Genomic DNA, 16,716 nt, shown 5'->3' with positions numbered 1-16,716 from the left:
ATATATATGGAATTTAAAAAGATAGTAACGATAACCCTATATGCAAAACAGAAAAAGAGACACAGATGTACAGAATAGACTTTTGGACTCTGTGGGAGAGGGCGAGGGTGGGATGATCTGAGAGAATAGCATTGAAACAAGTATACTGTCAAGAGTGAAACAGATCACCAGTTCAGGTTGGATGCATGAGACAAGTGCTCAGGGCTGGTGCACTGGGAAGACCAGAGGGATGGGATGGAGAGGGAGGTGGGAGGGGGGATCGGGATGGGGAACACATGTAAATCCATGGCTGGCTCATGTCAATGTATGGCAAAAACCACTACAATATTGTAAAGTAATTAGCCTCCAACTAATAAAAAAAAAAAAACCATGTAAACTTAACAATGTATAATTAGGGGAAAAAACTGACTTCATAAATTATTAATATGATGTGTAATTACAATAGTATTGTTTCCTAAGTTGCTTACTATTTTAGGGGTATTGAACATCCAACATAAAATTCTCATATTTTATTTATATAATTCTGATTTAGTTTCTTTAATGATAGTGCAAAATTCTAGTCTTATGTCTTTGACTTTTTAATTTTTAAATAAATATATTTGAATAAATAAATACATTTTAAAATTATTGTTATTGCCACAATAAGATGTGCAACTCTCAACTCAAAGCAGAAAAATATAACAGGCACTTGTATCTGGGATTAAAATGTGGAAATTTTTAACTTTAAGGATGAGTTTTCCCACAACCCAAACCTGGCTCTAATTGGAAAGTTATTGATAAACTGGGCTTTCCTGATGGCTCAGATGGTGAAGACTCTGTCTGCAATGATTGCTTTACAGAAATGCTCTGAATATGTGTTCTGATATTAATATATGCTGCCTTGTAGTCTATAACCATGCAGAGGCAAATATACTTGAGATAGCCAAGAGATTTTAATAATTCACCTGTTGAAGACATAAGCAAATTAAAGTAGTATTCTATTGACTTGATATTTGAGATAAAAATTATTATGATGTTTCACAATGCACTGACTACAAAGCCCGAACACCATGACTGTTGAAGTGTCAGACTGCAGCGAATGTCGTTACTATCTTTATTTTTCTTTTCACTCAACTTTTATAATTAAGAAAACACACTCGGCACTTGTTTTTACTTTCTTGACAATATATTTATTAACAAAAAATGCATGATGTGAAAAATATCTACCTCTTAAAAATACTATTTGCTGTCATGGTTAAACACGCTTGACCAAAACTTTTCAGATGGGATATATGTATATGCCTAAGTAAGAGGCATTAAATTTGATGGAAGCATTAAAATTGTCCCAGCTTCAGTTGTGTGTGTGTGTGTGTAATTAATTAATTAATTTAGCACCTTTTATAAAATAATTGATGTTAGAGATGAAGGAAATATTGTTTGAGAAAAGAAAGAATGAACGTATTTATTTTCTGCGTAGTTAGCCACTATTAAATTCGTCTTTGGAAATACTAGAGGAAATGATACAATTTCACATGAAGGCAATAACGTAAAATCTATCGTTCTTCTGTATTTTCAGGTTTGTTTAGGGCTGTTTTTAGCATCACCATTTCAAGTACAAAGGTTTAAGAAAGAATTATCTTTACACATGAATTAATTTTAAGAAAGGTGCATTATCCTCCAGGAGCAATGTTTTTACCTAAGAATTGTGAAGTTTATTGTATTACTAATTGTTTAATATACTGAAGTTAAAAATGTTACACAGGGAATATACTTTCTTAGCAAAGTTAACAGTATTTTAAAATCCTGTTTCAGGAAGTATATTGTCTGTGTGTTGTGAGGGAGGTGTGTTCCAAATGTGTCTTGCAGTAATGTAATTCAAATATGGGAATCTTTGGATGGGAAAGTTGGTGTTTTGTTTTCTTTTTTTTAATGTTAGGAAGTAATTATGTGGAATAACATTAAAATTATAACTTTTGAAAAGTATTAGATTTTCCTGAAATAAAATCTGATGGTCCAAATCAATGTTTGATTATTTGTTTTTAATTCTTAGAAGAATTTAGAAAAAATAAACCTAGTTAAGCAAGTTTTTAAAAAATTTTGTTTCTTAATCCTCAGAAGATTAAACGTTGTTTATGGAAAAAAAATAGTCAAAATAGTCAATAGTCATTATTGAATAGTCAGTCTTGAGAGAGAAGAATAAAGCTGTAAGTATTATGCTCCCTGTTTTCAAACTATACTACAGAAGCTACAGTCATCAGAAGAATATGATATTGTCACGAAAACAGACACATGGATCAGTGGAACAGAACAGAAAACCTAGAAATGAGCCCACACTTATATGAGCAGTTAGTCGATAAAAAGGGAGGCAAAAATATACAATGCAGAAAAGACCACCTCTTTAATAAATGGTGCTGGGAAAACTAAATACCCACATGCCAAAGAATTAAATCGGCTTACTTTCTCACACCATGCATGAAAATAAATTAAAATGGATGAAAGGATTAAATGTAAGATCTGAAACCATAAAACTTCTAGAAGAAAATAAAGGGAGTGATATTTTTGACATTGGTTTTAGTAGTATTATTTTTTGGATCGGTCGTCTCAGATAAGTAAAACAAAAGCAAAAATAAATTAGTGGGACTACATCAAATTAAAAAGCTTTTGGAAAGTGAAGGGAACTGTCAACAAAATGAAAAGGCAAGCTACTGAACGGGATAAGGTATTTGCAAACAATATATCCAACAAAAGGTTAATGCCCAAAATGTTCAAAGAATTCATTCAACATCAAAAAATTTTTAAAAAGCTTGATTTAAAGATGGATAGATCTGAACAGACATTTCTCCAAAGTAGACATATGGATGGCCATCAAGCCCATGAAGACCTTCAACATCATTACAGATCAGAGAGATGCAAATCAAAACCGCAATCAGATATCACCTCACATCTGTCGGAATGGTTATTATTAAAATGATAACAAATAATAAGTGTTGTCAAGAATGTGGAGAAAAGCAAATCCTTGTGCACTGTTTGTGGGAATGTAAATGGATTCAGCCACTATATAAAATATTATGGAGGCTTCTCAAAAAATTACAAATAGAACTATGATTCAGCAACTCCTTTCCTGGGAATTTATCTGAAGAAAAAAGAAAACACTAATTATACATGATATATACACCGTTTCCTTGGAGCCTCTGTTTATTATTTATTATGGGGAAAAAAGTGAAAGTGTTATTAGTCTCTCAGTCATATCTGACTCTTTGTGTAGCCCATTAGGCTCCTCTGTCCATGGAATTCTCCAGCCAAGAAGACCAGAGTGGGTTGCCATTCCCTTCTCCAGGGGATCTTCCTGACCCAGGGATTGAACCCAGGTCTCCTGCATTTCAGGCAGATTCTTTACCATCTGAGCCACCAGGGAAACACCAATAATCATTGTATGCCATATGAAAGAAAATAACAAGGCATTGAAGTTCAGAATAATGTGACGTGACAGTGCCTACTTTAAGAAAATGATTGGAGAGGTCCTCTCTGTGGAGGTAATCTTGAATGAGAGATTTAAAAACTGGGAAGGATATAGTCATAGAAACCGTGAGAAAGCAAAGCAGAGCAGTATCCTTTAACTTATGTGAGGAAGTTAACAGAAATTTGGTTTAGATGGATACTAGGTTAGGATTAGATGGCATTAGACATAGATATGACTTTGTATTTTATATCAGGTAGAATACGGAAATGGAACAGTTACGTTTGCATGAAAGATAAGTGATGCAATTTATAGTTTTTTAAAGCCAATCATGTTGCTGTGTTGCTATTGGAAAGTTGTAGAAGTGTGGAAACACATTACAAGGCTGTTTGAGGAGACTTGGCAGTGGGTTTGACTCGGGTAGCAGAGAAGTTTATGAAAAATAACCAATAATAATAAATGTGATAGCAATATTAATGATAATACTTCATAGTGGTTGAGGAGTTTTGAAAGAGGGATGATAATGTTAAATATAGAATCTAAGTTAGATTCTATAAACAAATAAGAAAATGATGTCAGAGGATGCTTTGTATCATGAAATTATTGTGAGAATAATGCCCTAGAATTTCAATGAAATTGGATGATTGTGGGATTAAGCTTCTTGAGCAAATGAGATGGAGGCTAAGATATTTGTGGCTGGGAAGCAATTTTTTATAAGAAAACTTCAAAAGTGACCCAAAATCGAGATGAAAATCTGAAGAGTGGTCAGAGCAGTAGATAGTTGAACTGGAGGGGAAGAAAGGACATCTGAAGATAAGATAAACTGAGAGACCTGAGTGTTAGATGGCTAATCCCTGTGGAAGTTGAATTCACAATGATTAATGCCAGGAAAGGGGAGGGAGGAGGACAGAGTCTCCAATGAAATAAGTGAAGTTGTTGTTCTGTCTCCAAGTCATGTCCGCTCTTCACGACCCCATGGATTGCAGCACTCCAGGTTTCCCTATTCTTCACCATCTCCTAGAGTTTGCACAGGCTCAGGTCCATTGAATCAGTGATGCCATCCAGTCATTTCATCCTCTGTCACCCTCTTAGCCAAAGTACTGTAGCTTCAGCTTCAGCATCAGTCCTCCCAAAGATTATTCAGGGTTGATATCCTTTAAGATCGACTGGTTTGATCTCCTTGCTTTTCAAGGGATTCTTCAGAGTCTGTTCCAGCATCACAAAAGTAACAATTCTTCAGCACTCCACTGTGTCCAGCTCTTATGTCTGTACATGACTACTGGGAAAATGATACCTTGATGGTACAGACCTTTGTTGGCAAAATGATGCCCTTGATCTTTAACACACTGTCTAGGTTTGTCATAGCTTCCCTGCCAAGAAGCAGTCATCTAATTTCATCACTGCCGTCACCATCCACAGTGATTTTAGTGAAGTTACCATGAAGTTAAAAGTATAAGGCTGTTGGACTTTTAAACTGAATTATTCAGCTTTAAAAACAATCTAGAAAGTGAAGTTGTAAGGAAAAACTACAGCTGCTCAGTGAATAACTCTAAAACAAAACAATCTCATCTCTAACATAGAGATTCTTTTTATTTGAGATTCTATAAACTAAAGCATAATTACTTCAATCTTGGCATGATAAAACTCTTCTAAAGCCTTAGAAAGAAAATGATGATAATGTAGAAACTATCTCCAGTATAGATGCCAGCTTGACCCCAGAATCTCTAATTGGAATGCATTTTATTCTTCTAGCTTTGTTATTTTGAGCAATTGTACCACAACACATAATTCCATTTAAATAGATATATGGCGCTTAATAAGAGTTCAGAATTGTTTGCTATGCCTTATTGATCTAAGCAAAAGGAAAAAAACAAAGCAATGTTATCCCTAACAAAGTGATAAATAAAAGATTGTACAAAGGAAAATACTGTTTCAGTACGTGTTCCTTGCCGAATCAGGCAATTAAAACATACTAGCAAATTGCTAAATGTTTTTCACGATAATACAAATACTGAGATAGAAGACATACAACTTTGGGAAGACTAGCGTGTATCAAGAGTTGGGCTTAATGAGGAAATGCCACCTGGTGTCTCTAGTTTTTTTGTTTAATTTTTTTGGCAGTCAGGCGGGGGCCTTTATTGGCTGATACACATCTACCTGCTGTGGCCGTCACAGGCGGTTGTGGGAGCAGGCGGTCCCCTCCTCCAGGCCCCTGGGGGGGACTGAGGATTCAGGGGTCAGAAGTGACACAGGAGCCCTGAACACCCAGTCAGATCAGGTAGCTTGACCTCAGGGTCAGGAACCCAGCACCGGAAAACAAGGAGAGGAGGGGTGCAGGTGGGCTCCGAGGTTTGGCTGGGGAGCGGGGAGGCCGAGACTGCCCGCCCTCGTCGTCCCGGCATGTGTGCAGGGCCGGGCAGTTGATGAGACAACAGAAGCTCCAAACCTGCCGTCCCTGCCGCAGACCTGCATCACCCCTTTTCACAGAGGGAAACTGAGGCCCAGGGCCCGGAGCCCTCTCACCTGGGCCACGCCTCCCTCTCAGGCCCCCGTCCCTGCTCAGCCTCTTAGAAGGCAGACGCGCACCGGGTACCGGGACGAAGACCACCTCCCAAAGGCCTAGGTGGCAGAAGGGACCCTGAGGATATTAATAAATATGGACGGGCAGACCCCAGAGGCAGTCGGCCCAGTCCAGGCTGGGAAGGGAAGCCTGGCCTGGCCCTCCACATGAGGCCATCAGCACCCTCAGTCTGTCTCCGCTCCGCTCCCAGGGGCCAGGATCCGGTAGCTGGCCGTGTGTCCTCCCTTTTGCCCTTCAGGAGGCTCGGGGTGCCCCTGGGGGTGGCAAGGCTTGTACCCGACCCCCCTGGTTCCACTGGGTTCTTCTCACCAAGGTCTCCTTTGCGGCCAGGTTCTCCCCACTGCCCCCATGGAGCCTTGGGCTCCCCTTGCAGTCCTCTTTCACTCTTCTCTCCAGGATGGCCTGAGGCTTCTTTGGGTCAAGTGGGACCTGGGGGGTCCCATACATCCAGGACTCCCAGGAATGTCCATGGGACCAGGAAGTCCAGGAGGACCCATGGGTCCTGGGGGGCCTGGGGACCCAGCCGGTCCTGGGGGCCAGTGGCTGCTGGTCTCAGTGAAAGTGTTGGACAGAAACGGGTCCTCAGTCTGGGAGATCCAGGTGCAGGGTGGTCCAACAGGATCTGGGGGCCAGGGGGGCCAGGGGGCCAAGAGGGCCTAGGGGCCCTGGAGGCCTCCTCTTTCCAGGGGTACCCACAGCTCCGGCCTGACCAGGGCTTCCTGGGGGCACGGAGCTGATGACCTGCTGGACCTCTCATTCCCATTGGGCCCCCGCTGCCAGGGTCTCCCTTTGGGGGCAGTGGGCCCAGGAAGCCCCCGGGCACCAACTCCATCATCTCAAGGGAGCAGAGGAGGCCTCTGGTTTTCTCTGGCTCCCGGCAGCCCTCAAAGGCCGCCATCCCCAGAGCTGCCCTGGGCAAGTGGAGAGCCCCAAGGCGGGTCAGGGTCCTCAGAGGGGCAACTGGAGTCGTGGGCAGTCAGCCCTGCTACCTTGGCCTCCAGCACCTTCAGGCGCTCTGTCAGTTCTGACACTTCGCGGCAGTTGAGACAACCAGAGAAGCCTGTGGGCCCGAGGGGCCATCCGCCAGGTGGCGCTGCCCGATCACCCAGGCGCCAGGAAACCAGAGGAGTCTGCCATTTCCTTGCAGCTCGGCGGCGAGGGCCGGAAGGCCGCATCTCCACTGGCAGGGGGTCACCGTCTGGTACATCACCTTGTACGTAGGTCTCACCCCCGTCTTGTAGCTCTCACTCAGTCGTGTCCGACTCCCGTGACCCCATGGACTGTAGCACGCAAGACTCCTCTGTCCATGGGATTCTCCAGGCAAGAATCTGGAGTGGGTAGCCATTCCCTTCTGCAGGGGATCCTCCCTATCCAGGGATCAAACCGGGTCTGCTCTATCACAGGCAGACTCTTTACTAACTGAGCCACCAGGGAAGCCCCTGTCGCTGTTCCCAGGGCCGCTCATCGGCCAGGGGCAATTCTGCAGCAGCCTCTTGCAGGTCGGTGCCGTTCTGCACGTGGCAGGAGAGGGTGCGGGTCACCGCCTAGGAGCACCAGTTAGTTCCTGCGCGCAGAGAACCGAGCTCCTCCCGCCATCCCCGACGCTCCAAGCGGTGCTGCCTCGCAGGTGGCCGGAGCCCTCAGCAAAGCAGCGCCCAGGCCTGCGGGCGCCCATGCTGCTCCCGGAGCCCTCCCAGGCGGGCCCCTCGCAATAGCTCCCAGCCTGTTGTGCCGGCTCGCCTGCCTGCCCACCCGGCCAGCCACCCCAGATGCGAAGATCCTGGTTCCCAGCACAGCAGCCAGCGGGCTCTAGTTTGTTATATAACTTAACTATGATTAAATTTATCACAGACAAATCCATGAAGCATAGGATTTTTAGAAAGTTCAAATTATGAGTGATCATAGAGCATTTGATGCTTTCGAATTGTAGTGCTGGAGAAGACTCTTGAGAGTCCCTTGGACTTCAAGGAGATCAAATCAGTCAATCCTAAAGGAAATCAACTATGAATATTCATTGGAAGGACTGATACTGAAGCTCCAATCATTTAACCACCTTTCTCAAAGAGCTGACTCATTGGAAAAGACCCTGATGCTGGGAAAGGTTGAAGGCACAGGGTAAAGGAGGCGGCAGAGGATGAGATGGTTGCATGGATTCACCAAGTCAATGGACATGAATTTGAGCAAACTCTGGGTTAGATAGTGGAGGACAGAGGCGCCTGGCATGCTGCAGTCCATGGGATCACAGAGTCCGACGTGACTCAGCAACGGAACAGTAGCAACAGCATAGAGCTTTAGTATCACCTGTGAGTAAGAGAGGCTTCTGATCTAAGAGCCTCCTGTTTCAGAAATGCTCTGATTTTTGTGTACTGTTTTTCTCCCTTCTCACAGTTTGTATCAGTCCAGCACAAGCCATCATCTGCTTGAAGGACAAAAGAGCAAGATGAAGAAATCCTGAATACAGAATCTAAAATGAGTGAGTGAGTTACCCATAATTTAAAATTTTGTTCATTTTCTTTGGGTTCCTGTTAAAATACTGGCTGGTGTTAGGTAGTAATGTAACACGAAATATGTAGTGAAAAATATGTTCTCATTGCCTAATATACATTCTTGGAATCCTAGGCTGAAAGACAGTGATATAAATCATATATATGTATATATATACACCCCTTTCCTTTCCATATGACAGTAGACAGATTTCAACCTAGCAAAAGAGGATATCTCCCACTTTTATTGTTTAGATTACAACAATGAAACTTAACTCAGAAATTTATCAAAGGAAGGAAATACAATCTGAAAATGTGTGATGAAGTTAGGGAGACTGGTTCAAATTTTAATTAAAGTAGGATTGACATCATATAACTCTAGCAACAGTGTTATATTAGAAACCATCAGATAAGATTGTTGCTTTCAATCAGAAGCATGAGTATGAGGGAGAGCTGTCTAACAAAAGTGCATCTGTCAATCTTAATGCTTTATGATTGCTACAAATACATAATTAAGTGAAGAACTTCTAGTTTTCATTTGTGGTTAGTAGATAGACCATAAAATTAAAAGTATGGAATCAACTTGACAGAGTCTGGAAGAGAAGAATGCCATATTAAAGAGGTCTCATACTGAAAAAGGTAAAATTAAACTTTTCTAATTTTCCCACTTATAAGGTATATAATTTTGAGAAATTCAGTTAATTTATCTAAATCTCAGATTCTTTCTTTGTAGAAATATTATCAAACCTATAGATTTGTAAAAATTAAATATGTCTCATATATAAAAGAGAACTTGACTTGCAAGAAGTAAACCTCAATGAATTATGTTTGCATAATAGTATATGTATTTATATGTATATATATATGTATATTTTTAAATGCCCTCATATGACTAGATGGATATTCAAAATAGGTTTAGGTTTTCTCATTTAATATCCATTGCCAAATCATATCCTATAAAATAGCTTACTCCATTAAAAGGACACATGCACAACTCAAAATAAGAGAGTTGTTTCTCAAGTAGCATTCTAAGTACATGCAGGAAAATTATCACCCACACTAGATTCTATCTTACAAATTTCAGAAAACAAGATCAAAAAGTAAGTTGGCAAAAGGAATTGAACTTACCAGGTCAACACACTGTGAATCTAATCTTTTACATTTTGTATCTACTTTGCTGCATGTTTTTTTGGATTATACATTTGTATGCTCCTAGGTCACTACAAAATAGAGAAGTGCCTGCTAAACTACATTAAATTGCTCTCAATATAGCTTTAAAATACGCTGTAATATTGCCTTAATCAGACTGCCTCAATAACCTTAGCAGCTCACTGTAGAGCTGCTGGATAAAAGAATCTTAGTCAACTGCTTCAAAATTTAGTTGATTTCAGACGCACACCTAGGTGACTGATCATTTTCTAGAAATGGTGTCTGTAAATTTGGAAGCTCACAGACTCACCAGGCCTGTAAATTACTTATGTGATTAAAATAAGTAGCTGCTTTCTTTAATGTGCAATTTTATGAGGCAGTAACTATTAATACTATATTAATGCAGATCTGTGTAAGAAATGTTTAATGTCACTGTGAGCACACCTTGTCTTATTTTTTTTTATAGAAGAGTTGCACCAGGTCTTAAACAGCAAACCAAATTAAAAATTTCCTCTAATATCACATTTCACATAATAAAATGAGACATACACATGACTTTTATTATGGGAAACAGTGGATGACTTTATTTTTGGGGGCTCCAAAGTCACTGCAGATGGTGATTGCAGCCATGAAATTAAAAGACGCTTACTCCTTGGAAGGAAAGTTATGACTAACCTAGACAACATATTAAAAAGCAGAGACATTACTTTGTCAACAAAGGTCCATCTAGTCAAGGCTGTGGTTTTTCCAGTAGTCATGTATGGATGTGAGAGTTGGACTATAAAGAAAGCTGAGCACCGAAGAATTGATGCTTTTGAACTGTGGTGTTGGAGGAGACTCTTGAGAGTCTCTTGGACTGCAAGGAGATCCAACCAGTCCGTCCTAAACGAAATCAGTCCTGGGTGTTCATTGGAAGGACTGATGTTGAAGCTGAAACTCCAAAACTTTGGCTACCTGATGTGAAGAGCTGACTGGAAAAGACCCTGATGCTGGGAAAGATTGAGGGCAGGAGGAGAAGGGGACAACAAAGGATGAGATGGTTGGGTGGCATCACCGACTCAATGGACATGAGTTTGGGTAGACTCCAACAGTTGGTAATGGACAGGGAGGCCTGGCGTGCTGAGGTTCATGTGGTCGCAAAGAGTCAGACACGACTGAACTACTGAACTGAACTGAGGAGATAAATTATTTTCTTCTGCACAGTGATATACTTTTAGAATACTTTATAAATAGCAATCAGTTTCACATTCTACAGTTTTCTTCTGTTGTATACTAGTGGTTTTCAACTCTGGTGAGGCAACATCCTACCTAATAGCAATCAGCAAAGCATAAATTAAAAGAAAACTGTACCATCAAAGTGCTTCCCAGATAGCTCAATAGTAAAGAATCCACTTGCTAATGCAGGAGACACAGGAGATGCAGGTTCAGTTCCTGGGCTGGGAAGATCCCCTGGAGGAGGAAATAGCAATCCACACCAGTATTGTTGTCTGGGAACTCCCATCGTCAGAGGATCCTGGCCAGCTACAGTCCATGGGGTCACAAAAGAGTCAGACATGACTTATTGACTAAGCATACATACACATGCCATCAAAAATTGAGAATACCAAGTGTTCCTGAGAAAGTATTGATATAGACATTTAATAATTTAATAATTTTCCCCTTATTTTTCTGAGATTGTTTTCATAGGACGCATTCTCAAGTTTCTAAGCACTGGAATTCTAGCATTTGGTAGCAGAAGAAAAAAACAAAAAACAAAACAGGTTTTGGAAGCTTCAGCTTACAATATTGCAAAAGAAAACTACAGACAGAATTAACAAGTAAAATATGGAACAATTGTCAATTTTTTATTGCACCACTTGCAGATTCATAAACTTATTAATAATTTATTGACAGATAAAACATTTATCTCTTGTTTTTCAGATTTTGTGTTCTATCTAAATCATAATAGGCATTACTCATGTTCAGGATCTAGGTAAAAATATTTGTCATATACCATTTTATGGCTATAGAATATGCAACATTTTCTAAGCATCCACTAAAGACAAATGCTATAATTCTCAGTGTTACTAAAGTAGCAAGTGCTTATGTTTTTATACTTTAATTTCTTTAAAGGCTACCAGCTCTTGAAAATAGGACTCAGTTTCAGTATGGTAAAATTTGAAGACTTAATTTCGGCAATTGGATTTTAAAACTATTAATAAGCCATACATGCACATGATAAATTATTGCCAATAGGTTAACATATTCCTTTTGCTGGTTAAAATAAAATCCATTCATGCAGTTATATAAAATAGTTATTCTGAAGTCACTATCCCAGTGATCTTACCATTAACTTGCCCAACTATTACTGAATTTTCCTATAATATTAATTAGGAACTTGGTCTCTCTAGCAGAGCTAGAAATTTTATAATGTGGGACCATTGTGGTTCTTCACGTCATGGATGATATATTTCTTTCCCTAAGGGAATGTCAGGAGATAGTTCATGGCGGGGATGCCATTATCCATCATCTATGAGTTAGACAAATTGCCTTGGAACCATGGAAAAACCCAATTTCTACAAATTAAAAACAAACCTTTTCAAATTATTATAATTTATATATTACATATAATATTATTATTCTCTGCAAAAGTTGAATTTTTAGTACAGTGTCAGTTTTATTAATAAATCTGGTTACCCAGAAACACAGAAAAATCTTGGTAAAATAATCCAAGGACAGAGACTACTAAAGGGAAGACATTTTTAACTGAGTAGGGTAAAGTAGAAATTACCACTTTTGCAAACTAGAGGTAGTTAATTGATGATCATTTTAAAGAATATTTTCAACTCCAGCTGTCTCATTGAAATACCTCTCAGACCAGGAACTGTCATCTCTACTGCGTATTTCCTCCTCAATACAATTGACAATAAGAGCAAATTTAATAATGAGACATTTAATATTTATCTGTATGTTAATAACAGAAATTATGAGTTAACAGTGTATCTTTGTGGATTTTTTTAATGCAATATGACAGTAGCAATAACTTGGTAATGTCTATCAATTTCAGTGAGGTAGTAGTATTTATTATTCATCTGAACTAGGAGTCCAGAACAAAAATTCCAGCTCAAACAGTGAAGTAACTAGCACTTCCCAAGATCCTTGCTTTTAGGCATAACTGTTGACAGTGATCATCAGGTGATTTTCTTCAAGGGAGTAGAGGGGATTAGCAGTCTTGCCCAATTCCTACACTGTTTCAAGCAGGGAGACTTTCATGCTGAAAAGTCAGCTTTGTGCTCTGACTAGTGAATGAAGTAAATAAGATCTATACATAATCTATGGGAGGTGAGAGGAAAGTGAGAAAGAAAAGAAATTACTGTCTCCTATCTGGAGAAGGAAATGACAACCCACTCCAATACTCATGCCTGGAGAATCCCATGGATGGAGGAGCCAGGTGGGCTACAGTCCATGGGGTCGCAAAGAGTTGGACACGACTGAACGACTTCAATTTCACTTATTGATGGGCAGGACTGTTGCCCCACTGGAGACTGTGTTAACCACATGCTACAGAATAGAACTTATTAACAGCAGGTTTGAATAATGTAGGAATGAATTTGTTTAAAATTTCATTTTAGTGGTCAGCAGGAAGAGATTAAATTTGAGGGTTGACCAACTGCTAACATGGTCTTCTTATCTGTCATCACCACCAGAGTGAAATTCAAGAAGGGGGTTACTGGTCATGTTTCTAATGATTAAAATAAATTAATATTGCAAAATTGGTTAATAGGTGCCACTGACATTTTCTAATATTTAGAGCATAGATCGAAGATGGTAGATCTTGGCACTTGACAACCAATTAATAGATAGCAGAGCATAATAAGGCTTTTCCAATGAAGATTTAGTGATGTTTTTAGTTGAAAGTCCTTAATAAGAATCAGATTCCCAGACATTTACCATGACATTGTTTGTCCAAGTCAACCTGTGAAAAGAATTCTGTTGACTCATTTTGATACTTTGGAGATATAGTGGCAATGCTTACCAAACCAAGACGACAGTGGAATGCTGTGAACAGAAACCAAATTGACATGTTTACAGTAATGAATAGAGATAGCTTTCCTGATAGAGGTATGGAAAGAATGATGTGAATTTCATTGGTATTTAGGTATTAGGTATTTAGGATCCAATTTAGGTAAATTGGATCAGAGTTTATAATGGACTCTATAAAAAAAGAAAAAAATATAAAATGAATCATGACTATGAATATTCTGACTTGTAGGTATTTACCAAAACAAGACACACTGTGAAAAGACCAGGGGTGGCTATTTTATTTGTTCACTCTTTTTCCTCCATTGGGATGGAATTAATGAAATTATGAATTTCAATTTGGGCATGTTGAGCCTGAAGTGACTTGGAAATATCCAAGTCAACATCTTATAAAATCTGTTGAATACTCTGACCTGAAGTTCAAAAAAGACAGAAAGGAGAGGAGAATGTGGGTGGCAGAAATACAGCTTGGTGGAAGGGTTTTTTTGTTTTTTTAACACAATGAGAAAGGCTCACTTGAGAATAAGGTAAATATCAAGCAAGAAAATGAATAATTATTAGATGGGAAGACAGGATGTGATGGGGAAAAAGACCTGTACTCAGAAAACTGTAAGATGCTGATGAAAGAAATTAAAGATGACACCAACAGGTGGGAAGATATACTGTGTTCTTGGATTGGAAAAATAAGCATTGTTAAAATGATCATACTACCCAAGACAATCTATATATTAAATACAATCCCTATCAAATTATCAAAGGCATTTTTCACATAACTGGAACAAAATTTGTATGGAAACATGCAAAACCCTTAATTGGTCATAACAATCTTGAGAAAGAAGAGTGGAATTGGAGAAATCATGCTTTCTGACTGACCTTTACTGAAAATCTACATTAATCACAATATGGTGCTGGCACAGGAACATATATAGATGGAATAGGATACAGAACCCAGAAATACACCCACATGCTTATGGTCACTAATCTATGACAAAGGAAACACGAATATACAATGGAGAAAGACAGTCTCTTCAGTAAGTGGTGCTGAGAAAACTGGACAGTTTCATGGAAAAGAACAAAATTAGGATACGCTCTAAAACTATGTTAAAAAATAAACTCAAAATAGATGAAAAACCTGAATGTAAGATTGGAGGCTTTAAATTCCTAGAGTAAAACATAGGTGCTTGTGCACACACACACACACATGTGTGTGTGTGTGTGCTGAGTCATGTCCAACTCGTTGTGGATTCCTGGACTGTAGCCCACCAGGCTCCTCTGTCCATGGAATTTTCCATATAAGAATACTGGAGTGGGTTGGCACTTCCTACCCAGGGGATCTCCCCCACTCAGGGACCAAATCCACATCTCCTGCATCTCCTGCTTTGGCAGGGAGTTTCTTTACCACTAAGACACCTGGGAAGTTCAAAAACATACATGCTCTTTGATATAAATGCAGCAATATTTTTTTCAGATTCCTCCCCTGACCTAGGGTAATGGAAATAAAAATAGACAAATGGGACTTAATAAAACTTAAAAGCTTTTGCACAGCAAAGAAAACTGTAAACAAAATGAAAAAACAGCTTATGGAACAGGAGAAAATATTTGCAAATGATGTTACCAACAAAGGATTAATTCCCAAAGTATAAAAAAACTCATACATCTCAATATCAAAAAAAAAAAAAAAAAAAAATCAAAAGATCGGCAAAATACCTAAATAAAAAGTTCTCCAAAGACATAAGGATGGCCAACAGGCACATGAAAAGATGCTCAATAAAACTAATAATTAGAGCAATGTAAATCAAAACTGCAATGAGGTATCACCTTCAACAACCAGAATTTCATCATTCAAATGTCTACAAATGATAAATATTGGAGATGGTATAGAGAAAAATGAACCCTCCTACAGCATTAGTGGGAATGTAATTCATGAAGCCCCTATGGAATACGATATGGAAATTACTTTTAAAAACTTAAGATAGAACTACCAAATAATCCAGAAATTCTACTCCTGGGCATATATATGGAGAAATCTCTAATTTAAGAAGTTAAGTACACCCCACTGTTCGTAGCAACACTATTTACAAAAGCCAAAACATGGAAACAATCTAAATGTCCATCAAAAGAAGATTGGATAAAGAAGATGTGGTATATGCATACAATGGAAAGTTAACTCAGCAAAAAAATGAAATAATGCCATTTGTAGCAACATGAATGGATCTAGAATTATCATATTAAATGAAATAAGTCAGACAAAGACAAATATCATATAATATCACTTATATGTGGGAATTATAAAAATAATACAAGTGAACTTATTTGCAAGGTCAATCAAGACTCACAAACACAGAAAGCAAACCTGTAGTTACCATATTGGATAGTGGCAGTGGTGTGTAAGATAAATTAGGAGTTTGTAACTAACAAACACATTGTACTATATATAAAATAGATAAACAACAAGGACCTACTATATAGCACAGAGAACTATGTTCATTATCTTTTAATAACCTAAAAATGGAAAAGAATCTGAAAAAGAATAGCTATAGAACTAAATCACTTTTTTATACATCTGAAACTAACACAACATTATAAATTAACTACACTTCAACTTAGTTAAAAAAATAAATAAAAAGGATGGTTTTGATGGAAATAAAACCTGGATGGAAAAAGCTGGTTTTGATGGAACCAGTATATAACAGCCTTAAAAGCAAGCATTGAATTTGGATTAGTTATGATTGTTAGTCAGTTTAAACCATCTTGATTTCTTGAGCACAGGGACTTGATGTTGTTCAAGTTGAACCCAGTGAAAAATTAGTGTAGTAGAAATTGGAAAAAAAATTGAAAACATGAAAGTTGGGAGTTATGTAGAACATCTAGATTTCTATTATAGAATTTCATGTAAAAAGTAACAAAGTCATGAAATAGAATGGAAAAGGGTAGGCAGGAGATAGATAGCAACAGTTGTAACCAGACATGGAACAATGGACTGGTTCCAAATTGAAAAAGGAGTACATCAAGGCTGTATATTGTCACCCTATTTATTTAACTTATAT

At 38.7% G+C, this 16,716-nt stretch overlaps 1 pseudogene; it reads right to left on the bottom strand.

The window, feature by feature from the left end:
* Positions 1 to 6,181: 6,181 nt before the first annotated feature.
* Positions 6,182 to 12,519, bottom strand: LOC122687294 (annotated as a pseudogene).
* Between the last annotated feature and the right edge of the window lie 4,197 nt (positions 12,520 to 16,716).

This window comes from Cervus elaphus, chromosome 31 (assembly GCF_910594005.1).
Source record: "Cervus elaphus chromosome 31, mCerEla1.1, whole genome shotgun sequence".
Lineage (NCBI taxonomy): Eukaryota > Metazoa > Chordata > Mammalia > Artiodactyla > Cervidae > Cervus > Cervus elaphus.
This window is presented reverse-complemented; position numbering and strand designations above follow the sequence as displayed.